General features: G+C 42.1%; 1 long non-coding RNA gene across 2 annotated transcripts; it reads left to right on the top strand.

Annotated features, from left to right (window-relative positions):
- The first annotated feature begins 6,329 nt into the window (after positions 1-6,329).
- Positions 6,330-24,390, top strand: LOC133497847 (uncharacterized). 2 transcript variants are annotated; one of them, XR_009794125.1, is made up of 5 exons: positions 6,330-6,415; positions 13,080-13,233; positions 15,006-15,122; positions 16,012-16,112; positions 23,537-24,390. It is a non-coding gene; the product is annotated as an uncharacterized LOC133497847 (long non-coding RNA). The 2 variants fall into 2 exon arrangements; XR_009794124.1 differs by lacking the exon at positions 23,537-24,390 and adding an exon at positions 16,266-16,690 and having other exon boundaries at positions 16,012-16,184.
- Positions 24,391-27,105: the final 2,715 nt, after the last annotated feature.

Here is a 27,105-nt window from a genome sequence, read left to right as displayed (position 1 = left end):
TTAGAATGTGATTTACATTTATTTACTCTTCATAATGAACATATTTTTTTTACTGAAAAGTATTTCGTATCTGTATGAATAAACACAATGTAAACATCTATCTTCAATTTTTGTTACCATGCACATAAATGGAAACACGTCTTTCTATTCACAAACCGCTAACATCTGTCCTTCGATATCCATACACACAAAATGTAAACTTGTTCAAATACACACATAATGCAAACATCTGTCTTGAAATTCCAATCCACACACAATGCATATGTTCTTTCAATTTAAAGAAGGAAGTGTAAACATCTCTGTCCATTCCTATCATGACAACAATAGAGACATCTGATGGCAAGGGACAAAAATTACCTCAACAACATTAACCTAATTGAAATCTTTCAAAAATGGTGAAAAAATCCCAAGCTAACTGTAAAAGAGCTTACGTTAGAGTCCTGCCAGGACTGCGTGTTTTATTACAGGTCACCTCTAAAGCTGAGACCATTGGACTTGTTTCAGCAGGATGTTTTGTGCATTCATGTGCTCCCCCTGACATCCCATTTTGGGATTACTTAGGGGTATTATGTTGCCATTGACAAATAACCTCTTTTACCAAGCTGTCACCAGGTTTTAATGGATTCCTATTTGCAATATAATTATCTGGTTGAGCTGTCAGTCAAAATTTGGTCCGACATCACAATGCCCTTAAGGGAAGAAACCCCTTTTATCATGGCGAAACAGAGGAAGCCTCGCAAATGATAAAACTGTTCATATGTAAATACAATGATTTTTTTTTATACTCAAAATATCAATAAAATTCTGAGAATCTGGAGGAATCTCTGCACATCGGTAAGGCCGAAAACTGACATTGAATACTACTATGCTATACAATAATAAAATCAGAATTCTAACCAAAAAAGCTTCGATTCAATTGTAAGTGTATGATTTCCCACACACTTATTGATTGTTGTTAAAAGTAAAGGTGCTATAACACAGTTGTAAACATGTTCCTCTCCCAGAATTTTAGAGCCTATTGCCGGCATCAAATTCAAAATGAGTGCATATAGTTTTATCAATTCATTTGTTCAAACATTAAATCGCTTGTGCTTTTGGTGTATTCAGTTGAATATAGCTTGGAAAAGGATTTGCAAATCATTGTACGCTATTCAGTTTTTATTTGTTTTACACAATGTGCCAGTTTCACTGGAATTGGGGTTTGTTCTTTTGTGGACACAAATGAGAATTGCATTGGCAGGTTATGCCAGAAATTAGCTTTTGGGCTCATGTTACATTTACAGTATAATGAGTCCACAATTAGGAAAAAAAATAATTAGGGAAAAAAACATTTCCCCATGTAATGTCTGGGGGTCCATATTCTAATTATCCACTATGATGTGAATATTATTCATAATTATGGGCAGCTGTGGCTAAGAGGTTAAGGTTGCCTGCCACCACGGGGGACTCTGTCAGAATTTGGGCCCAAATAACAAAAACATCAGCTTGACAGAGAAAAGAGGATGCGGCAGTGCAATTTTTAGCGCCAACATCTCCTGGACTCACAGCTATGGTGTCCTTGAGCAAGACACCAATATGGAAAACTGCCCCCAAGCCGCTCATAGTAGCCCCCTGCTCCAGTCCACTAATAATGTATGTGTTTGCAGTGTCCATTATTGTGATGAGTAAAATGCACAGGAAAAATGTTGTGTGCATATGTCACAAAATTTGAATAAGTAAACCCATCCTATTACACAGTATTTTGTAAATAAACCACATTGATCAAAATAAGGGTACTCAGTCTAATTTCATTATTTCGTTTTTAGAAATAAGCAATGAAATGAACAAATGTAATTTCACCGTCATTCACACGACACTTGTACTGACACTACAAGACACAATATTCACGGTCTCGTGGACACGTGAACAAAACCACATGTAACCGGGCTCCTCGGCTACCTGCAGGGTATTAGTGCAGAACGGAAGGGCGAGGGCCGTGAAGTGGGACCGGGATGAAGAGGTGCTGACACTTGACTTCAGCAAGCACACATTTAAACGCTGCCACACCCACACATGCATAAATATACACACGCAAACAGTCTTGCACCAGGCTTTTAGGGGCTTAGTGTGGAATCAAATGGGTGGGGGGGGGGGGAGAAATTGTCGAGGTCTACAGGGACAGCTGCGTATGTCTTCCCTCCACACCGCCTCGCACCTGTTACCCATCATGTCCGCTACACTGCACACAATCTCCATGGATGAAGCCCAGGACACGACTCTACGCTCGGGGAATTAATACACAAATGCCCCCCACCTCTCACACACATTTCCTGGATCTAAAGTATAACCCTGTTTCACCCAAGTCGCAACCTACAACATTAATGTAGTGAGTCAGTGCACTGAGACTGTAAACTCATTTGTCACCACAGTGTAAGGAGTACCGGCACACTCACACGCTTACAAATGTTATTCATTGACAGGGTGTAAATCAAACGGGACATTATGATGAAGCGGTAGGTCTCGGACCCGGGGCATTCAATCACCTGACCAACTTCTTAACAACACCATCACATTGCAAAATAATGTACAAAAATGCTCTGTGTGTGGCATGAGAGACGAAACACCGCATTTCACCTATTTGATGATGAAGCAGTTACCTTTGTCTTCCAAAACATGACCTCCAACTTCAAACCTCTATTGAGGGTGTGGAGTACAGAGTACAATATAGGAGTGCACAATCACTATTTATTTATTTAATAGGATGACAAATTTTCAGTGGCACGCTGGCGCAGCTGTAGAGCGTTGGCCTCAAAGTTCTAAGGATCGGGGTTCAAATCTCGGCCCTGCCTGTATGGACTTTGTATGTTCTCCCCATGCTTGCGTGTGTTTTCTCCGGGTACTCCGGTTTCTTCACACACCCCCTGTCAGGTTCACCGATCAGACATTCATTAAACAGGACAAAAAAGTTGCCACCCTTCTCGGCCAGGAGCATGTCGACTGCTATGCGGTGCTGGAACGTCATGAGTGAGGTTGCAGCTGGTTGTTCCCTCATGGCAATAAAGCCTGCTTCCGTATAATTACCTAGTTTCTGTACATTGTAATGTATGTAGTTGATTCTGTCAACGTTTTTATTCAGAGTTATCCATAAGAAGACGGATTCCCATCCTGCAGCAATCTCGTTAACCAACTTATACTCATCTGGTATGCCGTTGGGATGACATTTCCATCAATGTATGTCAAATCTCCATCTTTCCAAGAGGACCTTCGCCTTCGGGAGAACCCAAGGGGAGGTCCAAAGATGGTTGAAGTTGACTGAGTATAATTATTGGTTCTGTTGTTATGTATTTTTGTCAGCTTTACAGGTGTCCAAAAGTAGCATATGAACAAAAATATCATTACGGCTGTCAATGTTGCAGCCCAACGTGCTATCATATTATTTAGCCATTTTGAAGTTATGCTGACAAAGTCACCCTTAAATGAGTCAAATGTCTTTTGAATCTTCACCAGCCTTCAGGTATTTTCAGATACTATAAATCTGCACCCACCGTATGCTGGACATTGCTCACCTTTCCCCTTGGGTGACTCAGCCGAGATGACCTTTTACAGTGTGTAAGGTGTATCCACATGTTTCTTTCTGCTATTTTGTCCATGTCATTCAGCTCTTGCTCAGTCTATGCCAGTCTTCGGGTAGAACTGCATGTACAGTAGATGCTAATTCATAAACAGACATAGGATGAATAGATAAATGGCAGTAATAAGGTTATTAAAGCACAGTAACTTGTTACTTTTTTTTCTGATGGTGTAGTGCAGGGATGTCAAACTCATTTCTCTTGCGGGCCATGTTGTAGTTCGGGTTTCCCTCAGAGGGACATTTCGAGTGAAGGCAGCGTAGGATCGATTCCCGCTCAGTGATGGTGTCGAAATCTTCATTGCGACTGGCTGGCGACCAGTTCGGAGTGTAGTCTGCCACTGCCCGAAGTTAGCTGGGATTGGATTTAGCTCTCTCTCGGAATAAATGCAGAAGGGTGCTTCAGGAAACGCATCCGGCGTAAAAAAAAATCAAAAAGACAGTTACTGCCACACCACCATGACAATGGCACAAAAATGACTTTACACATCAATGCTGATAAAATTCCCAATTTGTTTCTAGTCCTATCAAATTGATGCATGTGAAATTTCCTAGTGACACGCCATTAGAAAACAATGTTTTTTTTTGTTTTTCAAAAGAAGTTAATGGATACACAGAATCCCCAAACTTTTTTTTGCATTTGTTATCAATTAATAGCATTTGTATTATCTCTGGATCTGTGCAAACAACACAATCTTTTGGACACGCTTTTTGTATGTAGTTTTCCAATTTGTTTTGTTTTTATTTTATTTTATTTATTTTTTTGGGGTGGGACCTTGAGTGGTTCCCCCAGGTACCACTCGAACAGAAAAATGAAAATAACGGGTAGCGTTTTCATCCAACACCCAACAGCAAAATTTAACTGTTTAGTCACCATTATGACAGCAGTCTCACTCCCATGTGTAACCGGACTACAGAGACCTTGGCAGTGGGAATCTTACAAGTGGCCAGTAAAAACAAATTAGTTTTGTTTGTGTTAACAATGGTTTCAAAAGCAATAACTTTCCTACAATCAACAAATGAACTCAAGTACCCCTTTTTGCAATTTTTTAAGCTGTTTGAGGTTGTTAAAAGGGACCCACTTGTGTGTTTTTTTTTCCTTCATCATTCGTCTATCTCTCATTGTGTGGAAAATATTGGTCATTTGTATCGTCTCCCAAACAGTGTTTTGAATGGAATGAGACCCTTACGTGCTTGTAATGTATGGTTAGACTAAATCTATCATTGTGTCCAAATTGGCCCTGTGATTGTGATTGTGAGTGCGGCTGTTTGTCTCCATGTGACCTGCAATTGGCTGACAACCAGGTCAGGGTGTACCTTGCCTCCTGCCCGTTGACAGCTGGGATAGGCTCCAGCCCTCCCCGTGACCCTTGTGAGGATAAGCGGCTAAGAAAATGGATGGAGGGATGAATGAATGTGTAGGTTGAGGAAACTGACCACGTTTTGGATGCACATTTCCTTGTGGATTATGTCGCACACAGATCAAACAAGCCCTACAAAAAAAGTTTTTTGCATACAAGTTAAATCCATGGATCATGTAATGCCGTTGTACCAGGGCTACCATTCCCCCATGTTGAGACCTGAGACTTCCCATGGCTCAAGTTTGCCGCCCACTTAAAAAATGTTTTTGGTAGAATTTTTTTTTTTTTTTTGTATCTGTGCTGACATAAATCCCATTTTGTAATGTAGTACCTTATTTTTTCCTCATTCTTAGTTCTGCTGGTAAGCTTTGTTGTTGCATTTTGTTTAACACATCATCTCAAAGTATTTCTTCATTTGTTACATGGTCAGCTAATCCCATAAAGGTTTTGGCTAATGCTTCTTTTGCTGTTTTATCTGTAAATGCATTTCCTAATGATTCTTTGTCTGTATTTGATCTGTGTACTGTACATTTACATATGGCTATTTCTTTTGGTAATTGAACTGCTATGAGCAAATTTTGTAGTAGGTCTGCATGTTCCCTGGAGTTGTCGCTATTCCTCTATTTTTCCAGTATTGTCTGTGTAGATTGTGATACCACCGTAAATACAGAAGCATCTGGTCTCAGATTGTTTAAGACTGTCCAATAAGATATTGTCTGTACAGTTCAGTCATCCCAATCCAAATCTGGTTCATTTTTTCTGTCCAATCAGGAACATTTCGTACTACCAAAACAAATTGTCCCAAACTCTTCCACTCCCGTTGGAATGACGTGTGTGGTGGTGTCCATTCCTTGTGTAGAGCATTTAGTTTGTCAGTCAGTCTTGTTCCTGCCACCACGACTGATATACCATCTGAGTACAGATAATCATGATTTTGTCTGGTGTGGGCTGTTAAAAGTGCACAGTATCTTATACTACATAGTCACGCGCAATGAGTCACTTCCTACGTCATTTTGTGGTTGTTCAATCATGTCTTGAGCTGTTTGCAGCAATAAATCTCCTGTTCTTGTGGGAGGTTTGTTTGGAATATCTAAGGTGTAATAATAGAGTGCTGGATTTCTATTTTGTAAGACATTTAACTGTCCTCCCAGTAATTCCTTTTTTTCTTTTTACTTCTATTTTTCCTGTCAGAGAGGGAATTAAGCCCAGTCCTAGTTTCAGCAAGCCATCTCTTCCCAACAAACGTACGGGGCACATTAAAAAGTTGCATTTTGGGAGTATTAGTTGTGACATTTTTGATGGGGAGATGGCTGCTCTCTTCCTCATCCTTTCCTCTTTTTTTCTATATCTCGCAGAGATGCGCGATATTAACCCTCGAACTCCCTGCTGCTGTGAGAAAGTACTTTGCTGTCATCCAAATGTATTGTACTTCCACACCATTTAAGTGGTAAGATTTTCTCAAGTCTTGCGTTCCCTGGATGAATTATGTTACATCAACTTTATGAGATGTGATACATTTTATGGCCGTTTTCCAGCTTTTTTTTTTTTTTGTTGGTTTTTCTTTGTGTGTGTTTCTCTTATTTTATCCTGCAGGTTAACTATATATATTTTTTGTGTGTATGTTGAGCTGGCCAGCAAAGTCATATTGTGTTGTCCACAAATTTAGATGTTTTATTTTAGTAGAACATTGGCTTTCTACAAACTTCTAGTTCTTACACATTTTTTTTCCAGATATTCTGTTTCAACTATTTTGCTATTTGTTTTTCCCCTGTTGGAGTCAGTGGTTCACCTAGGGTGACTATACTGACTTCCCCCTGAACAGGGTGATAATTACGTTTTGTTTGTGGTAATTCTCAAGCTTCTACCACAAGTGGCGGAGAATTCTTACCTCTGCATCCTCAAACAGTTGTCACTCAATTTCCTGTTCAAATGAGGTAGCGAACCTACACTCACACTTTTACACATGCACACGTTTCACGGAGCTCACGTACAGGACACACCTTGCCCTTTTCTCAGTTTTATAGTCTAATTATTCTACTCAAGAGGGACTAGTATTCTCGAGTTTTGGTTCTGCCGCAGTCACCCAGACACTCATTCACTCATTCCTCATGAGTGTGGGAGTTCCCTACTCACCAGAGATGCCTTTACTTCCTTTGGCTTCTCGTCAACCCTCAGCCTCCAGATACAAAGTCGAGGCCCAGTCCCGGAAAGGGTCTCAAGTGCCGTGGCCACGGTCTTTGCCTGGACGTCAACTCAGCCCCTGGAAACCTCAGGTATCTTGAGATCCGGCTCGAAGGACCAAGTGAATGTCAGGTTCACCGATCAGACATTGATTAAACAGGACAAAAAAGGAAGCAAAGACACCAGTTCAAGTCTCGCGAGGAGAGAGAAGAAGAACTGTCTCGTACAATTCACCACTGCACTCTCTGATTATCTTCTCCTCAGCACCTCTATTTATTTAGTTTTAAGACGCCCCTTATTTACATGGATGTTACAAAAAGGAGACGACAAGCAAAACAGTTTGAAACAAGGTGTACATGTTTGTTCATGTGCGTGTGCATGTGTGGAAGATTGCTGAATACATGTGTGGTCATCATTTCTTCAACAGGCAGCAGATCTAACAGTTCTGATGATTAGATGTTTTTTTTCTTGCTATCTCCTGCTAGGAGGCTGCCACGTTATCTAGAGCAGAGCAAAGCATTTCTTTAGTAGAAGCAGATGTATGATAATTTTAATCACAATAATTCCTACATCCCCAAAAAACATGTAAAAACTGGGGAGTCTAAATTGCCCATAGCTGTGAATGTGAATGCAACTTTTATCTATCTTCATGTGTCCTGCAACCAGTTCAGGGTGTACCCTACCTCTTGCCCAATGACTGCTGGGATTCGGGACCCTTGAGCGGCTCAGAAAATGGATGGATGGATGAGAAACCTTTTTTTTAAATAAACTCCTGTACTCACCAGAGTTGCTGATAAATGTGCAGTCAACCTTTCTTTTCTCCTTCTTATATGTGTATGTACATTACACGCTGCTCCGAGAGGGCGCAAAAAAAAAAAAAAATCATTTTCTGGGTTGAAACAGGACAGACCGTAGTTATTTTTGGTTTACCTCGCCTTATGGCCCCGTCACACCATGACGTTCTGGCCAGCGTGCTATAGGAAACGTTGGTAGTCACCCATGGTCGCCGGGATAGCCCCAGAGTAGCGTTGTTTCCACAGCAGTGAACGTCAGTGATCGCTGGGAATCGACGGAGAACGCTGGTCCGGAAAAAAAGTTTTGAACATGCACAAAAGTTCTAACCGAGACCAGCTTTCATCAACGTTTAATTTTAAACGCTGCAGAACGTTCAAGAACATCCGTGGAACGTTTTACTAAGGTTCGCCGAGCGTTGCACGCGTTTGCCTATCGTTAGTCAGTCGTAACTCTAGCTTTACTTGGTTGTTACTTAATCGTTGCACTGGCAACCTGTCAACGCCCACTGAACAATCCCCTAGCGCACACAGCGTGTAACCAAATTGAAACGAACGTCGTTTGGTGTCCATTGAGCGTCATTCGAGCGTTTCCCGAACTTCCATGCATATGGGTATATAAACCGATGCTTTGTAAAAGCAAGGTCCATTTAATATTAAGCTATAGTAGAGAGAACCTACTATGGAAGATCCAGAAAGCAGCAGTTCGTTTTCGCGGAAAAACTCCACCAGACTCCTCAACAACCCGGTCCAGGATCCTGCAATCCTTTCTCTGCTTCTTTTGTCTCTTTGTCGGACCGTCCTCACTGGGGTTTGCAACATGTTTAGGGTCCCCAGGGTGTGTCACATGGTGCGTGACTTCCCGGACGTGCGCTTCCTCCTGCTGTTGTTTTTCTCCAAACACATTGCTCGTGATGAAAGAGGCTAAGCTCTCTTACTAGCAGCGCTAGCTGCTGAAGTCCACGCCCTAACTTTTTTTCTTCTCGGCAGCATGATGCTCACTGTTCTAACTCACGACAACAGCTGAAGTGACTATGAACTTTCCTCCGTTTTTAGTGCCGGTTCCACTGTAAAAATTCCACGCCAGCAAAACGTTTTTCTGTCGTTATTCACCCATTGGTCACACGCTCAACACACTCGTCTTACGTTGACAAATCGCTCGTCGCGCCCCAATGACGCGTTTGCACACGCGAATGGTTTTTAGGGGTATCTTATTTGGTTGGTGTTACACGCTTTTCGTGCGTAAGACACACTTTAAGTCATGCGTTAGACACACATTAATCACACGCCACATGTGTCATCCGCGTTTGAGAACGCTGAAAAATAGAACAATTGAAATGTTCAGAAGACGTTGAGCAGAACGTTATGGTGTGACGGAGCCTTTACAAAGTCAAGTTCTTCCTTGAAAATTGCGCCTGAGTAACAGATCTTTAATCATGTTAGACTCAGTGAATCAATCTCTCTCAACCAAACAGAGGATAATTTAGCTGGCCCATTCAGTGCATAGGAAAAATGCTAACATGAATCAGACTATCTAAGGTGAGAGTGGTGAACCTAAAATTTTATAAGTTCGAGTGATCATTACATGCGTGTGTGGGTATGTTTTACTTGTTTGCCGCTAGTACTTGGGATTCCGAGGGCCCTGGGCAGATTACATTTACATGGCAACACATAAAAGATTCTGCACGATTGGGCAAAAAAATAAAATGTACTTAATACTGTAAGTGACTTAAAACTGGACAGCCAAGACTATGACGCCATGAAATTAAGAGAAAAGACTGTTGAAAATCAATGTGTATAGAGTTGAATTCATTAGTTTTAATTGTAAGTCTGCTTTTGATAGTTTAGGCCAGCAGTGAAGACTTTGATGGTTCTCAGTGCATACCACTGATGAAACTTATAAATGTGTTATTAGTTATTGTCAACAACAATGTAAAATGACCCCCACAAATGACAGAGAAGAAATGGAATCTGAGTTGCGTGCAACATACAGCCATTCATATTATGGTCATTGTTAAGATACAGGCCTGTAATATTTGTTGTATTAACATAGCTTTCCCCCCCCCCATCAGAATGGTTCCTTAAAATACATTTGTTTTTGTTTTATATCTAATCGAACAATTTTAAAAATTGTAAATGTACTCATATGAAATTTATCATAAATAATACATATGAAAGGTTTTTTTAATTATTAAAACAAAGTGTTTTGCAGAAGCATTTACATTTTTTTGTTTACCTCATCTGGGGATGGCCTGGTTTTCAGGTCTGGATTTTAAGAAAATCAAATATGGCCCTTGAGTAAATAGGTTAGCTTGCTCCTGGTCCAGACGGTGTCGATTTCATCAGATTGTATTTGCAACAATAGGGCATATTGCAATATGATGACGTAAGCATCTCAATTGAGCCGTGACTTTTCCAGACAGGAAAGCTGGAATAGACTTTTTTTGTTTCACCTAACTCTTCATCAACGTAATCCATCCCCCTCTTTAGATTGGCTTCATTTGGAATAGTTAACAGAAACAGGAAGCCATTTCTTGACGAGGACTTGTGAATTTTCAGTCCACGTGGTTTATATCTTGTTGCAATGAAAACACGTGGAGACGCTTGTCTGAAAGCGAGATGTTTGCATGCTGTTCTTTGCGTGAATTGTCTTGATTGTGAGGCGAAGTAAAGCAGGGTGTGCTAGAGAGCTGCTTTACGCCGGGACATTGAAGTAAACAGCACTCCGCCAACTGAAGCTGATGGGCACACAGACGTCATTTGGGAGACAGTGGAAGCTCATGTTGGAGGCCATTACATAAAAAAAAATGTGCTTATGTAGCCTGGAGGAAAAGACAATGCGATAAAACAGCCTCACTGAAAAATGAAACGACAATATGAAGGGACAGTACGTACACAGACTTCCATGTAGTGCACAAACCATTTAAACCCTTCCTTTGCACTGTTTCTTAAAAAGCTTTTAGCAGCACACATTGTTTACTTTATTGTTTAGTTAAGGAATGATATTGACAACAATGTGGAGTTATGTATACTGTATAGTCAGGATATCTGAGTTGGAATCTGCTGGAACATCACTGTGGAGCGTTGTGCATGTTCTCCTTGTGTTTGTGTAGGTTTCCACCGAGCTTTAGATAGAATAAGGAAACACCAAACGCAAGCACTGTTCACAAAAAAGAAATCCCCAATTTGCGTTGTCAAAATATACTCCTAGAAAATCAGTCAACCAGAGAGACTTGGATTATCCTTGGGAGAAACATGATGTTATCAGCCAAAAAGACCACGTCTTCAGCATCGAATTTGCCCTGATTACTACGAGCCACTTATGAGGACAAACAACATACTTCAAGGATCTGATTGATGAATGATTTTGGGTGCAAAATGGCTTGTGAAGCTCATTTATGAAGTGTGCGCACCCATGATAACTTTGGGAAAATCTCCACGCACTTCATTTTGAGAATTCTGAGAGGAGTATGTACAAATTAATTAATTTTGTATGTTCAGCCTCGATGTATAAATCCCGAGATGAATTGCAGTTGCTGATTTTGCGTTTTAAATACTGCATCTGGAAGGGAGTTGTAGCTGTGTGTAATGACTGCTGTTCTTGTGGTGAGGAAGAGGAAGCGCAAGCAAAATAAAAGGATAGAATGGATATTTTTTTTCCACAAATGTAGCAAATTTTGAAATTCCAAAATTAAAACCTACCAGGACGTACCTATTATTCAGCAATAGAATTTTGGAGATTCTGAACTGACCTCGATCCCACCTTCTCGATTGATTGGGTGAGGTCCATCGCCTCCGTGTTGTGGATGCAGAAATTATAGGACATTTCTGTCAGTCTTTTTGCATTCACAGAACTCACTTGCATGTACCCATAGGCACGCACCCCTGGGATTCTCTCACTCGGTGTGGGACGATTCACTTATTGCAAGAAACAATTCTTTTGTACATGAACAATGTATGTACCAGCCCACTTAGGTTTTTATACAATCGAGCTCTATAATTTAATGTCATTCTTACCACATTCCAGTTATTTAGGCGAGTTGACGATCCTTGTCTTCAAGCTTCTTCCCCTGTCTTGTCCTATTCTTCTTACACAAGGTGTAGCGCGACAATCTCAAGTAACATCTATTTTTCCCCTTGTTGTAGATATGGTTTGATTTACTTTTCCCATTCTGTTTGCAGTTGGTGCTTTGTCTTTGTCTTTTTTGTCTCTCTCACCCCTTTAGTTATTCTGTTCTGTTCGACTGACTCAGATCCAAAATAAAACTTTGATTAAAATACAAAGAAACCACAAAGGAAGCTAAAAAAAAACAATGGTAACCAGTTCATGATGTCGTCTTCCTTTTGCCCAATGTTAGCTGGGATAGGCTGCAGCACTCCTGTGGCCCTTGTGAGGATAAGCAGCTCGGACAATGGGCATCATTTCAAATTTACAGTGCTTAAAATGCATTAACTGATTATAATTCACTTATTGGTTTGGCCCGCGCAACGTCAGAAAATGGAGAAAATATGTTGGTAATTGTTTTCCAAAGAAAAAGATCTTTGCAAATGATGAAACACAAAGATAGTCAATCTGCTTTTTTTTTTTTTTACCACTTCTTCTATGACATTGTCTCAATGTTTTTGGAGGCTGAATGTGGATTTTGACTTAAAAGCTATGAACTGCCCGCACCCGGATCAACAAAGTTGTTCAAATTTAAATTTTCTTCCCACATTCCAAAAACATCCTTTTTAAGTTTCATTGATGTTTCTTATTTGTCCATAATTGTAAATATGAGCATGAGGAATTGTTTTCCTGCATGTGTGCCACGATAACATGGCCACTATTCCAGCGTGTACTCGCTTCTTGCCTGGAGTCAGCTAGGAATAGTCTCAAGTTACCAAACCGTCACCCTCGATGTAGACAAGTAGTACCTAAAATGGAACGGAACATTAGCAACATTTTATTAGTCTTAAAGCAAAAATGTCTGTATTATGTTTGTAATGCGCTTTTCCCAATGCTGTGCCAGCTGCTTGAAAAAACTAATATTGGAACAAGCACTCTAATGTAATGATACAGTAACACACACAGACCCTATGAGAGGCTTTAAATTATGGATGTATGCCGCTCTTATCCTTTCTTCCCTTCCTCGGCAACAGATTCCACAAAATGATTCCCCAGCAGGCCAAAGCTCCGTCGGTCACCCTACCAGCTGCCCTTAAGCGAGTTTAGCCTGCGAGCGGAGATGCACCTGAACAACATGAAACTGGGATTGCGGCGTTGGAGCTCCCTAAATCTCCGTCCGTTCAACAGGTATTAAAACCTCAGCCGTGATGCATCACACAGGAGCCTGCATATATCTCCCCCCCTCACTGATCAGCCTTTACTGCACCCAGCACCGCCCACAGTCCTGCAAAAAGCCTCGTTTGTCAGCGCAAATGACTTCAATGGTGACTGTCAGGGGGACAGCATATCAATACAACTCGTCTTCCAGGGCTCTTTCCTTCCTTCCTCCTTGTAAACATTTCTGTGTGTTTGTGTGCACTGAGTGGACAGTACAGTAGTTAGGTGACCAAGGGCATGGAGTGATTTGGAATGAATGACTACAGCTGTGCACCAGAGAATAATCTTCTGCATGGCATTGATTATAAAACAATTTGTTCCCTAACATTCATTGGGAAGCCCTGCAAACATCCTGCCATATTTCAAACAACGCTCTGCCTCAATTTGCCCACTTGCAGATGTCTAAATGACTTCTCTGTCCTGATTAGGTGTATACGATATACTGTATCTCTGGAAACTAAATTATAGGCGCATATTTGTATCCACAAGATGTCATTGATTTGTTTCTTGGGTAATTGTTTTGTTCACCCGAGGCAGAGTTGGAAAATTTGTGCTGTGGGACACCAAAAAGCAGTTAGCTTACGCAGACGTTTTGTTCTCCCCACTGGGGCTGATTGAAATGAGAAGAAAAGTATGTTGACTTTAACGTTGCAAACTAAAAACTTTTTTTCCCCCCAGTGTTTATTGATTTATTTGATGTTAGGGAAAAAAAACTCATATCAAAAGTAGATACAGGGTTTAATTATGTACAGTACCTTCTGCCAACTATAGAAAATATCTAATTGTTCTGCCTGTAACTGCAATATATCTTGCTGGCAGAGTTACACTAATGCTCATTCTTTTGGAGTAAAATTTGACCACTCCAGCGATTACTACTACGCGATGGGCCACCGCTGCCAAACGTTGCACCACAGCCATAAGAGTGTTGTAATTTTTTAAACTTCAAAGATTTCTTTTTTTTTTTTAAATATTACTATAGGTAATACATGGTCATAATATATCTCCCACCCTCCATTTTGCGGCGTTCCAGTCATTTGGCCAACGGGATCTGAGCTAGAAGATAATGACTGATTGTGTGTGGTGAGAGCAGGTCAAAGCCACAAGGGTTACGTTCCCTCCACATCTGTCATTTTCCTACCTGTATGAACACACACGCACACACATGCACCCCCCCCCCCACACACACACATACATTTCATTCAGTCCTACTAAAACAAAGGTTTTCAGTCTGAGATCATTGCATTGCTAAAATTAGGCTTACGACTTCATAACTGTTTCATGGCACGGTGGGTGACTGGTTAGCACAACTGCCCCACATGTCTGAGGCAGATGTGAGTTCTGAGTTCAAATCTGGCCCCACCTCTGTCAATTTTGCATGTTCTCCCCATGCCTGTGTTTTTTTTCGCCCCCGGGTACTCCGGTTTCTTTCCACATTCCCAAAATATACATGACAAAATTAATTGACGACACAAAATTTGCCCACAGATGTGAATATGAGGGCAGATTTTTGTTTGTTTCAATCTGGCCTATGATTGGCTGGCGACCATTTTACGCTCTACCTGAATAGCTGCGAGAGGCTCCAGCACGCCCTTGACCCGTGTGAGGATAAGGGGTATGGAAGATGAATAAATAAATGAATAAATACATACTTAACATTCTCTAGATAAATCTTTATGACCATCCCCCCGTTTGTTTGTGTCCCAGCATTCCCAATGTATGTGTTTCACCTTCTTTCCACCCAGATCATTAAGGCCACACTGGGAAAAGGTTTGGAGAAAGCAGCTCACCACCTCCCATGCAGCTTCCCCGAGGGGCATTACCCTGAGCAAAGCAGAGGCTTTGTAATCTGAGCCCAGCAGGTATGTCGACAGCACTGACATCAAGTGCTGTGGCTGTGTGTGCGCATGCTGTGTAGACAGCACAGAAAATGAGGAAAGACAATGCTTTCCATGGATTTTGCACACACTTTGACGCTTATTCTCATACGACAAGCAAGGGAAGCAGGGAAGTAGCACTAAAGGGGTAAAAGGCAAAAGGGATTACAAAAAAACTCACAGCGTTGAGAGCTAATTTGTTTGCAATTTTTTATTCGCGTTAACTGCCTTGTGGGTCACACGGTCGTTTTAAATCTGTCAGACACGTCCCAGTTAACAGTTTGAATTTATTTTCGTCCATCATGTTTTCAAATAATACGGGCAAAAAAAATAAATAGAGTTTTAACTATTCATCTATACAATTACAGCATTCTGAAGACAAAAGAACATTTGCCCATTATGCAAAATTACTTACTTCAGTTGTTTGCAGCTCTGTGAGTTAAAACATATTTTCAAGAAATTGTCAATTCTACATGAAATTAGAAGTAAAATCATAAAGCGTTTTTATGAAATAGTTGTCCTGTGAAAATACCCACTCCACGAGTAAGCGCCAAGGTGCACCATGAATTGAAAACAAGTCAAGCAGAGGGCAGATTTTGTTTTCATATTATACATCTATTACATTTTGCCTTAGAATTAGTACATAGCATACTCTTTATTAAAGATTCACTCAAATGCCTGTCCACCGTGACCAATGGGTAGATGTCAAGAAACAAATCTAAATGTTGTATTTATGTCCTTTATGTATTTATGACTCCATTAACAATTTGACAATTGCAATATAACCTTTCCATTATTCTTAATAGAATAAGATTCACTAGTTACTACTTGTGACTTCCAAAGAATTGTTGTTTTACATCTTTACTCCCGTTAGATGCATTGCTGCAAAAGTGCAAGAAATTTCCAGATTTTCATCAAAACACTGAGAGCTGCTATTCATCATTTGCTGTCTCATGCAGAATCTTTGGCCAGCAAGTAAGTCACTGGAACACGTCAGGATTCTGTGACACTCCACAGGTTGCCCTCATTATGGCAGCAGGGAGGCATGTAAGCGGAAAAAAAAAATATGTTGCAACAATCCTGTCCGAATTCTGGAATATGTTAACATTGTGGTTTTTTGCTTTGCAGGATGAACACAAACATTCAATGCTTTTCACAGGCAAGCGAAGGAAAAGGGGCACTTTCAATATGCTTGAATTTGACTAAGTCTTTTATCACTTTGAAGTAGACACAAGCCTCTTTTCTGGAACCTACAGTATACAGTATTTCTGATGTGGACCTGTCAGTTGCATCATTGATTTAAAAGTTGAGGAATCGTAGTGATGTGAAGAGGCGCACGAGGCCTCTTCCTGTGAATAAAAAGTCCGTGATGATCCCTAATGGAGGCAATTCTTCAGACTAAAGCAAGGACAGGGAGCCCTCTAGCTACTGGAGCTCCACCCTCTTTTCCAAAAAAATGTGCCTTTTTGGAGGGGGTGGGGTTGGAAAGTAGGAGAAGATGGAGTTGAGTGGCTTCCTACAGCGTAATTTAAGACAGATTTAGGTGAGCTGTCTTCAAGGTCTCGCCAAATAGAGGTTCATGAAAAAGTATAGGCCAGCAGCATGGACCTGGGGAAGGAAGTCATTTTGACAAATTTGCCATAAATACTGCAGTAACTCCTGAAATATAACGGTCCTCCCAGTGCCTCATTAAGTTGCTTTCGCCTTTTAAGGCATGCATGAACACTGCACACAGTGTTGATGAATTGTACAAGGTATAAAACAATAATGAGGGACACTGGTTGAGTGTTTGTTTTACCACTTGACAGTTGAAATAAATAGTGTTCATTAGTGTTCCGGCCACAGTATGTAATTGAAGAGTTTGTGAGTCCAATCTATCAGGTTACACCACAATTGTCAAGTGCTGTGTTTTACAACCACTAGTATGTAGTGCACCCCCATTGGCTTCTGTACAATGGGCCTCTCTGTGGGATGCACCATAGTTCAATGCGGGCCTCAGCCATAGTGACATGTTGTGTGATGCTTATATCGAGCTAAGACTCTATAGCAGCACAAGCGTGTCACTATGGGTATGTGTTTTTTGTAAAAAGTGGAGAGCAGAGCAGGGACAAGGTAGCTGGCTTGCGCCTCATCAGTCCCGATGAGAGATTGTTTGTTTCAATTTGGCTCTTTCCCTTGTTTGGACCTGCACCCGAATAGCAAGCCAGGTGAGCGACAGCTTCTTTCTTTGTTAAAATCAGAATCTGAGTCCTCTTTATTTGCCAAAACCATATAAGGAATTTGTCTCTGGTAGTTGGAGCCGCTCTAGTACAACAATAGTCAACCGTTTTACTATTGAGACATAAAAACACTGTATGGAAAATCACTTAACAATAAATGTTACCGGTGATGTGCTAATGCTGAGACAATTGCAGTTGTGCAAATAATGCACAAGCAATCTAATGGCAAGAGGGAAGAAGAAGAAATTCCGATTTTCATTTGGTCATTTCGCATGATATGAAAAATACAGTTGCTGTGACTCGTTCGTTCTAAGTGCAGTGCAGAATTATCTGGTTTATTTCATCAGGAGTGTGTGGTATCTATCCAGATGGCCTTTCAGCCCACATACAAAGTGGTTTCACCTGCATCATAATCAGAAGTCTGTCCTTGGGTAAGCAGACACTGAAAACAAGTAGATATGTAGCTGATGTGTGTGTTTTTCCACCTCAAAATAGTCCCATATGGCATTTGTTTTCCTGTTTTCTCCCACTTCCATTCGACAAAACATCTTGTGTTTGCTCACCATGTACAGCACATTCCACTGCTTATATTTTGGTTAGGCTGTGTAAACTGAAACAGCAAGAGACATCACTGAAAGCATACTTTCTTTTGGCAGAGAACTGCCCCATTGCACAGTGAATATTCTCTATCATTTTTATTTTCCAGGGGCTTTGACAGCATTCTCCTTTGCACTGACAAATTTAAGATGAGTAAGAAATGGGCAAGTATTACGACATGTTTAAATTTGACCAGATCTAAGAATAATCACTTAAAGCTCAAGTGTCGTCAAATGGATGATTTTTGGTATATTATTAATGAAAAACCCACAGCCAATATGGTACCATGTGTTTTTTCACCACAAAACATGATGTTGACCAAAACAGCTTTTTGTAACTCCCGCCATGAAAATCCTCTCAGGAATTTGTTTTCGAGAAGAAGCAGGAAGTGACGTAAAGGACAGTGGCGCCCCCTCGTGGACTCATTTGTTTCCATTAGTTTTACCTCCGTGAAGGTAGCTCGTTGTTCCTTCGTGTGAGCCAAAATGCCGGCTCATTGCATTGCTGGACATTGCTTGAACACTGGGGAGGATGGATTTACCCTTCATAAGGTTGAAAGAGAACCTGTTCGTTGTGAAAAAATGTATTGCACGGGTGCAAAGGACGAGAGCTTTGTGGGTTCCAAATAACAGGGAGGTGTGGAACCAGCTACTAATAATAGCTACTCGTAATCGGTCTCTCTCATAACGTAACAAAATATCCGCGTATGAAATATGTCTATGTGCGCTTCGCCCAGCCAACAATGTCTCACTCATCCGGCAACATACCTTGGCTCCACCCCCTCCTTATAGAGCACGGCGGGCCGAAACTCAGCCACACTGGCTGAGGCGCCGCGTTCGGCGGTCACATCTTCCGCAAAGGCTGCGCATCGGGCTTTGCGACAGGAGCGGCTCTGAAGAACCCATCCGAGGATGCGTTACTCAGTCGCCTGCACGCATAAAGGGCTCCAGCTCGACTGTGACTAAAGTAGGACTGCTCGGCTCTGTCATAAGCCACACCGGCTCATCTCTGCCGCGGGAGTGGATCGGACGGGAGGCGGTTTGGCCGTGAGCGGATATCATCTGAATATGGCTCGAAACAATTGTGTAATATTGCCCTGAGGGCTCGAAACAGTGTAATATTGCCCCGGTAACTTCACTCGGTTGTGTTTTCGAAAAGAGCTTTGGTGTCAGAAGGGGCGTCGGAAAAATGTTTTCAACGGTGGAAATGACGATGACGTCAAGGACAGATGACGCGACTAATATGGCGACCACTTGGATGTCGAGGGACACTCAATTGCGCAACTTTGTGCATGGATGACGCGCTCTCCGCTCCCTTTTTTTTTTCGTATAGACATTGAAGTTAATACTGTTATATGTATTTTTCATTACAATATATATTTTTGAATGTTTATAGGGATGTCACCTGCTCTTTAAGAATGCAATTTTAAAAAACGTCTTCATTAAAGCTTCCCAAATTATGGACTCAGAGGTAACTGGATGTTCTGCAATTTAAATGAAAGAATGACCTTAGTTCCAATAAAGTGACAGAAAGAGGGTCAAATGACTTTGCAAACACAAACAAGCACACAGATCAAATGTGATATGTGTCATATTACAGCACAAACAGGTTTAAAATGCTGTCAATAGTTCATCAATACAGAAAGAATCTGAATTATTTCCCACTATCTATATGTGAATGCTAAGAGTTTTTAAGGTGCCACTGTGGTTATTTGTATTTTGAAGGGCTTCACAACAAAGATTTAAAGGGGTAATACCAGAGAAAAAACTAACGGGAGAGACAATGAAAAGAAAACCAAACCACAAGGGAGAGAAGACAAAAAAGGACCACTGTAATAAAAATAAGGAAAGTAAATTATCATACAGTATGGCTAGTACAATACAATGCAATATTAGAGAGTTATATGGGGCAGTAGTGTTACACAATATGTACGAAGTACAGAACGATATAGGACAAGTGTGGACAGGACAAGGACAAAAGGGGAAATATGCAGGACAGACAGAGGTAGTGGACTCAGCTGTAGCACTGAAGTGCAGTGGGAGTGACTATGTAAATTCTAAACTTCTTTAGAAATAAAGTGCAAGTGGAAGGATACCCAGCAAGTTCACATAGTTATTAGTTATTTATCCCAATGGGTTAGCGGCCCCACACCAAGTGAATATGTCCCAGAGGTGAGTATCTGTGGGCACATGCAAGTGGGTCCGCAAAGTCTCGCGAGCACAATAACCTTCAGAAGTGACCTGTAATTGACCCCTCCGTACAGGGCACTTAACCACGCTTCCTGAAGTGACGTCACGCCACATGCGCTGACATCAGACAAACAGCAAAAATATCGCGCAGCAAGAAAGGAATAGAGTGAAACCGTCCGATTTACCTTCGTACAAACATAGTCCGGTTTATCTTAGCTCGTTAGCCAGCAACAAAGAGACGTTTGTGCAGTCAGATCATCGCAAAATATCGCTCAACACAGATCAAGTGTGACAATCATTCACACGTAGCTATATTATGCAAGCGAAGAACTGCTAATTCATTTATATGAGACATGTATTGAAAATCAAATATAGGGTTTACCTTCGTGCAAACATCTGTTCCGGTTGATGGATTCAGTTGATAATGCGGTCTTCCACAAAGTTTGATCCATCGAAGACATTTTTCGTACTCGGTCTTCTGTTCCGGTTGATTTTGGATGGATTCAGTTGATGATGCGGTCTTACACAAAGTTTGATCCATCAAAGACATTTTTCGTACTGGGTCTTCGATTTTGGAAAGGGTACGAATTGAACTCCACCAACTAGCCTTTCAGGATACCTGTCGTCACTATTATAAAGTCCGTGACTACACCTCTTAACCATATCTATTGTTAAAGAACCCAAATATGCGATAAAACGCCCACAGAAGCGATACTGGACCATCCAGCCAGCGTTGTCTGAGATTTGAGTCTGAGATTATGCAGATCTCTGACCTCTGATTGGTCAGCGACGCGGATTGCGCAACATCCACGGAGGGGTCAATTGCTACCCCGGCACCGCGAGGGATCTCCACCATGAGCCTAGTGGAAACCCACCTCCCTCGCTGTTCCAAAGACTGGAGGTCATTGGCCCTATCTGTAGTATATCCTGGCCCTGAGTAGTGTCCTTCTTTTCCTTTCGGCTTGTCCCATGAGGGGTTGCCACAGCGTGTCATCTTTTTCCATCTGAGCCTATCTCGTGCATCTTCTTCTCTAACACCCACTGTCCTCATGTCCTCCCTCACAACATTCATTAACCTTTTCTTTGGTCTTCCTCTCGCTCTTTTGCCTGGCAGCTCCATCCTCAGCGCCCTTATAACAATATACTCACTCTCTCGTCTCCGAACCTGTCCAAACCATCTAAGTCTGCTCCCTCTAACCTTGTCTCCAAAACATCCAACTTTGGCTGTCCCTCTGAAGAGCTTGTTTCTAATCCTTTCGAACCTGTTCACTCCAAGCAAGAACCTCAACATCTTCATTTCTGCCACCTCCAGTTCTGGTTCCTGTTGGTTCTTCAATGCCACTGTCTCTAATCCGTACATCATGGCCGGCCTCACCACTGTTTTGTAGACTTTGCCCTTCATCCTAGCAGAGACTCTTCTGTCACATAACACACCAGACACCTTCCGCCAGCTGTTCCAACCTGCTTGGACCCGTTTCTTCACTTCCTTACCACACTCACCATTGCTCTGGATTGTTGACCCCAAGTATTTGAAGTTGTCCACTCTCGCTATCTCTTCTCACTAGAGCTTCACTCTTCCTCCTCTCCACCTCTCATTCACGCTCACATATTCTGTTTTACTTCGGCTAATCTTCATTCCTCTATATTTTCCAGTGCATGTCTCCATCTTTCTAATTGTTCCTCCGCATGTTCCCTACTTTCACTGCAGATCACAATATCATCTGCGAACATCATGGTGCAAGGGGATTCCAGTCTAACCTCATCTGTCAGCCTATCCATTACTACCGCAAACAAGAAGGGGCTCAGCGCGGATCCCTGATGCAGTCCCACCTTCATCTTAAATTCTTCTGACACACCAACGGCACACCTCACCGCTGTTCTGTTCCCCTCATACAGGTCCTGTACTATTCTAACATATTTCTCTGCCACACCAGACCTACGCATGTCGTACCACAGATCCTCTCTTGGTACTCTGTAATAGGCTTTCTCTAGGTCTACAAAGACACAATGTAGCTCTTTCTGACCTTATCTGTACTTTTCCACGAGCATCCTCAAGGCAAATAATGCATCTGTGGTACTCTTCTAGGCATGAAACCATACTGTTGTTCGCAGATACTTACTTCTGTCCTGAGTCTAGCCTCCACCTCCAGTGTGGTGTATTAAAATTTGAAGTGGCTCATGAGGATAGGTGGGGACTGTTAGGACTGCCTGATACTGCTATCCTGCAACAAAACTCCACCGACTCAAATCCCACCACCATCCAAAAATTGGTGTATGTAGGGCATAAAAAATACAAATGTGTATAATATCTTAAAGGCCCACTGACAGGAAAATCATGATTTTTAGTCTGTTTTTAATTTTTTAAAAATGCAGCTGGAATGGACCCATCCATTTTTTCACCACACAACATGATTTTGACATGTATGGCTTTTTGTAACTCCCATTATGAAAATTCTCTCGAGGGATTGGTTTTTGAGAAGAAGCGGGAAGTGACGTTATTAGCAAACGCCCGCTCAGGCGGGCTCGTGTGTTTATAGCAGTTTTACCTGCGGGAAGGTAGCTCTTTGTTCTTTTGTGTTAGCCAAAATGCCGGCTCGTTGTATTGCTGGAAATTGCTAGAACACATGGAAGGATGGATTTACTCTTATATTTTTCCAAAAGACGTTCGTTGTGAAAATGGATTGCTCAGGTGCAAAGGACGAGAGCTTCATGGGTTCTAAATGACATGTAGGTGTGTATAGAGCTACTAAAAAAAAACAGTAGTTGGTAAAACTACTGTTTTTTGTATGTAAGTCAGGGGTGCTAAATGTGTCGGTGTGTGCGTCGGTGTGCCGTGTCCGGCGATCACAGCTTCGGTGCGCCGCGTCCGTCGATCACAGCTTTGGCCGGGGTGGCCCATCGTGGCGCCAAACTGGGGTGGCTCATTGCGGTGCTGAGCCAGGCCACTTTACGGCATTGTCATCGCTCGCAGCTGAGTACATTACATACTGTCATCGGGGAGTCTGTTGTTAGTTAGAAGTGATCTGCATATCATCTCAATATGGCTTGAAACGATAGGGTAATATTGCCCCGGTCACTTCACTCCATTGTGAGTTATTCTCTTCTTCGAAAAGAGCTTCCCTGTCAGAAGGGGCGTCGGAAAAATCCGTAAATCTCTGTTGTTCCTCTCCCATAGCAGGTGCGACTACGTGTTTTCAATGGCGAATGTCCCAGTGTGACGTCTGCTGATGACGTTGCGGGCAATATGGATAGCACTTGGATATCGTGTGAGACCTCTGCAACTTTGCGCATGGATGAAACGCTCTCCGCTCATATTTATTTTTTCATATAGACATTGAAGTGAATAATGTCATATGTATTTTTCATAACAATATCTACTTTCGAATGTTTATAGGCATGACAGTGGAGCTTTAAAATACCTGGAGACCAAGCAGGGAAGAGGAGCAAAGCATCAAGACCGGGAACCAGGACTGAAGTACTGGATCCTGGTCAGACGTCCACAACCACCTGACCCTTCACCAGCCCTCCAGAAATCCCGTATATGTGTGCCTTGCTGTGATTAGTGGAAAAAATATTGACAGTGAACAATGTGAGTGTGTGCTCAGTGAGTGATTAAGAGGAATGGCCCCTGAAGGTTGGGCTCATCCACAAGGAGAAAGGACTGTAACACTCAGCTTCAAAATACCGCTCTCTGGAAACCACCCCTCCATACAAACACACTACCTGCCCCCAGACCAGGTTGTAACAAAACCCCATAATCAAGAGGGAACCCGGACCAGGGAGAAGAGAAAGCAGGCTCTAGGAGCGACAGGGGGCTCCACCGTCCCCCACCAGCAACCAGAACAGGGAGCCAAAACAAATGCCAGTTGGCATCACACCCCGTTCCAACACCAGTTTAGTGGACAAAGCTGTGATTCATTAATATGTTTGAACTTCTAATTCGTCAAATTATACACCATTCCAGACTATACATATGCACAATAATGATCAGCTTTGGGAAAAACAAAATGTTTTTTTTTTTTTTTTACCCAAGATGCGCAACATATTGATACAGGCCATTCATAGAAACAATTTTATTGATAATGAATTTGCTAACGACTTGACTGATGTCCTACATAACATTGAAAATGACACTTCTCATCACTTTCACCCCATTCCACTTAAGTGCTTCTAAGTGCCGATGTATGCATGCCCTTGTACCCGTTGTTGTGTGTTGGCAGTTGTCACGCAATAAACAGATTGCATGAGTTCATGCTGTGATTGCGTATCCGGAAAAGCCATTTCACCATTTGCATCCAAGGCTTCTGACTTTTCCCATCAGTCAGGTACATATGCATGGTACAAATCTCAAACAACATTTCCCAAAATTTTAAGTTGACCCAAACCTGTCAAAAACATCAGAGATAAGGCACATTTTGTGGAGACCAATATTTTTTTAGCGGGGTGGAGGGAAGGACACTAAACCTTTACCATAAACAAATACAGCACCGCCAAACATTTTCTCTTTTTCGGGCAGTGGGGGAATGCTTAAAAGGTTTTATGGGGTCTGAAGCCCACCTAATATAGACCACTGTTTGTAGCCATGTCTTGCAACTTTCAACCCTCTCGCATTAGCTGAGCTACATCAAATGGAAACCCTTTTGTAGGGAAATGAGGGCACGGTTTATGTAGATTGAAGTACTGTGAGCACAAACATATTGTCACGAACCATCGCTGCGGATCTGGACCCAAATGCAGGACTCTGAGATGCGAGCATAATGTTAGGCATGGTTTATTCAGGGAACAGGGTCATACATGGTGTAAGCAGTCCGAGAAGGCAGAGATACAAAATGCTAAGCAAAAGCAGGATCTAAAAACATGAAGCGAGGTCTACTGACTGGGAGACAAACTAGGGAACATGAACTAGGACTTGACTACAACTATGAAACAAAAACTAAGACAGCACTAAACTGTGGTGGCACAGAAACGCTGTGACGAGGATAGCTCAACACTACACTATTCTCAGTAGTTGAAATTCCTACTGTCAGTGAACACAACTCACTAACTCAGGGCAACGAACTGGCAAATGCCAGTGGCAAAAACTCCAACTTAAATGCCTGTCTAATTCCAGTCCCAATGAGAAACAGCTGTGAGCGGTGGCAGGTGTCACTGCCGAGAGCAGTGGTGTGGCCACGCGCCTCTTGGCAGAGGCCAAGTCTTGCTCATGAAACATATCATTTACAATTGATTTTAGATGGATTCAGTTGATCATGCCGTCTTCCACAAAATTTGATCCATCGAAGACATTTTTCGTACTGGGTCTGGTTTTGGAAAGGGTACGAATTGAACTCCACCAACTAGCCTTTCAGGATACCTGTCGTCACTATTACAAAGTCCGTGACTACACCTCTTAACCATATCTATTGTTAAAGAACTCAAATATGCGATAAAACGCCCACAGAAGCGATACTGGACCATCCAGCCAGCGTTGTCTGAGATTTGAGTCTGAGATTATGCAGATCTCTGACCTCTGATTGGTCAGCGACGCGGATTGCGCAACATCCACGGAGGGGTCATGTGTCAGGTGAGGTGACTCGGCAAAGAAGTAGCACTTGACAACAGAAACACTTGTCAGTGACATGAGCAAAAGAAGTCCACATGTCATTTGAAGATGCACACAACTTATTAGCAAGTAGAATTTGATGAACAGAAAGGAATTTGCCAAAGAATACAGAGACAAGCCTTAAAAATATTTTATGGACTGATTAGAGAAAGCACAACCTGTACCTAAGTCATAGAAAGGCCACACCTGCTCGTGCTACCAAACTTTAGAAGAGCAAAATAAAATGATTGCATTGTACATTATACATCATCCACAGCTAAGGTGAACTAACTCACTGTGAGGGTTAGTCCCCCCTCCCCATTCCATTTCTGTGTGCTTTGATCATTTACTGTACTTTACTGTACTGTGCTATACTGATGGAAAGCTTCAAGATGGTAAGGGTTTTTTTTTTTTTTACTTTATATACACAACTGGGTTTGAGTATCTCAAATGCTTCTATTTGCTATTTTGAGTGTAGGCTTCATAGCTCACCAAAGTGAACAGGATTCTTTGAAAAATGTGAGAACAAATACTGCCAGCTTCCATGCACATATATACACATGCCAAACATTTCATGCTAATGATTGTGCTATGTTCGTGTTCAAAAGACTTCAGAAAAGCTTGCTTCTGAAAAGCCTCTGTAGTAATCCATATGATAATTACATGTCTACAATATAATCTGGATTCAGCAGAGGAAAATTCATTTCCTTTGTTAAATGACATTTATGACATTTGCTTCCACAATACTTTTAGTAGAAGCTAGCAGTTGTTGACCACTCCTGCTGGGGAGGCCGGGCTGGGTTTTGTCAGTGGAGAGACAGTCTTAAACATCCACACACACAATACAAGTGTCTGCGCACAACGTACAGTACATTAGTGTGTACATACACACAAACACACACTGTCTGAATGTATTTACTCATGATCACGTGCATCACGATCACGGTACAGGGATAATGGTGGCCAGTCGGGTAATAGGGGTGGGTGATGTGTTTTCTCTTGACTTCACTTTTGTGCCTTGAGCCTTCCTTTCCGTTAGTGGGCCATGGTTGAGACGGAGTGGCCTTGGGTCCCGCCTCCCCTCTCCTGGTGCTCTCGTCTATCATTGCTTGTGGCAGCCGCTTCAAATACCTGCGGTTTTGGTGGGCTGAGACCGTTTTTCAGGGAGCAGTTGACTTATCCGTTGGACCCTGTAGGTGGTTGGAGCCCCACTGCCTATCGTAAGGTGGTGGCAACATTGGGGCATACTCGGTGTGGGGCAGGGGATAGGCCGTGGAGGTGGTGATACCTTTGCCTCTCCCTTTGAGACTGCTCAGAATGCTTCAGTTGGGCTGGGGGACCACTGGTTCTTGAGGAGCGTGTGGCGTCCCCCTTGCTGGCTC

This window comes from Syngnathoides biaculeatus, chromosome 3, assembly GCF_019802595.1.
Source record: "Syngnathoides biaculeatus isolate LvHL_M chromosome 3, ASM1980259v1, whole genome shotgun sequence".
NCBI classification, from domain to species: domain Eukaryota; kingdom Metazoa; phylum Chordata; class Actinopteri; order Syngnathiformes; family Syngnathidae; genus Syngnathoides; species Syngnathoides biaculeatus.
The sequence above is the reverse complement of the archived record's forward strand: the minus strand, read 5'-3'. Positions and strand labels throughout refer to the sequence as shown.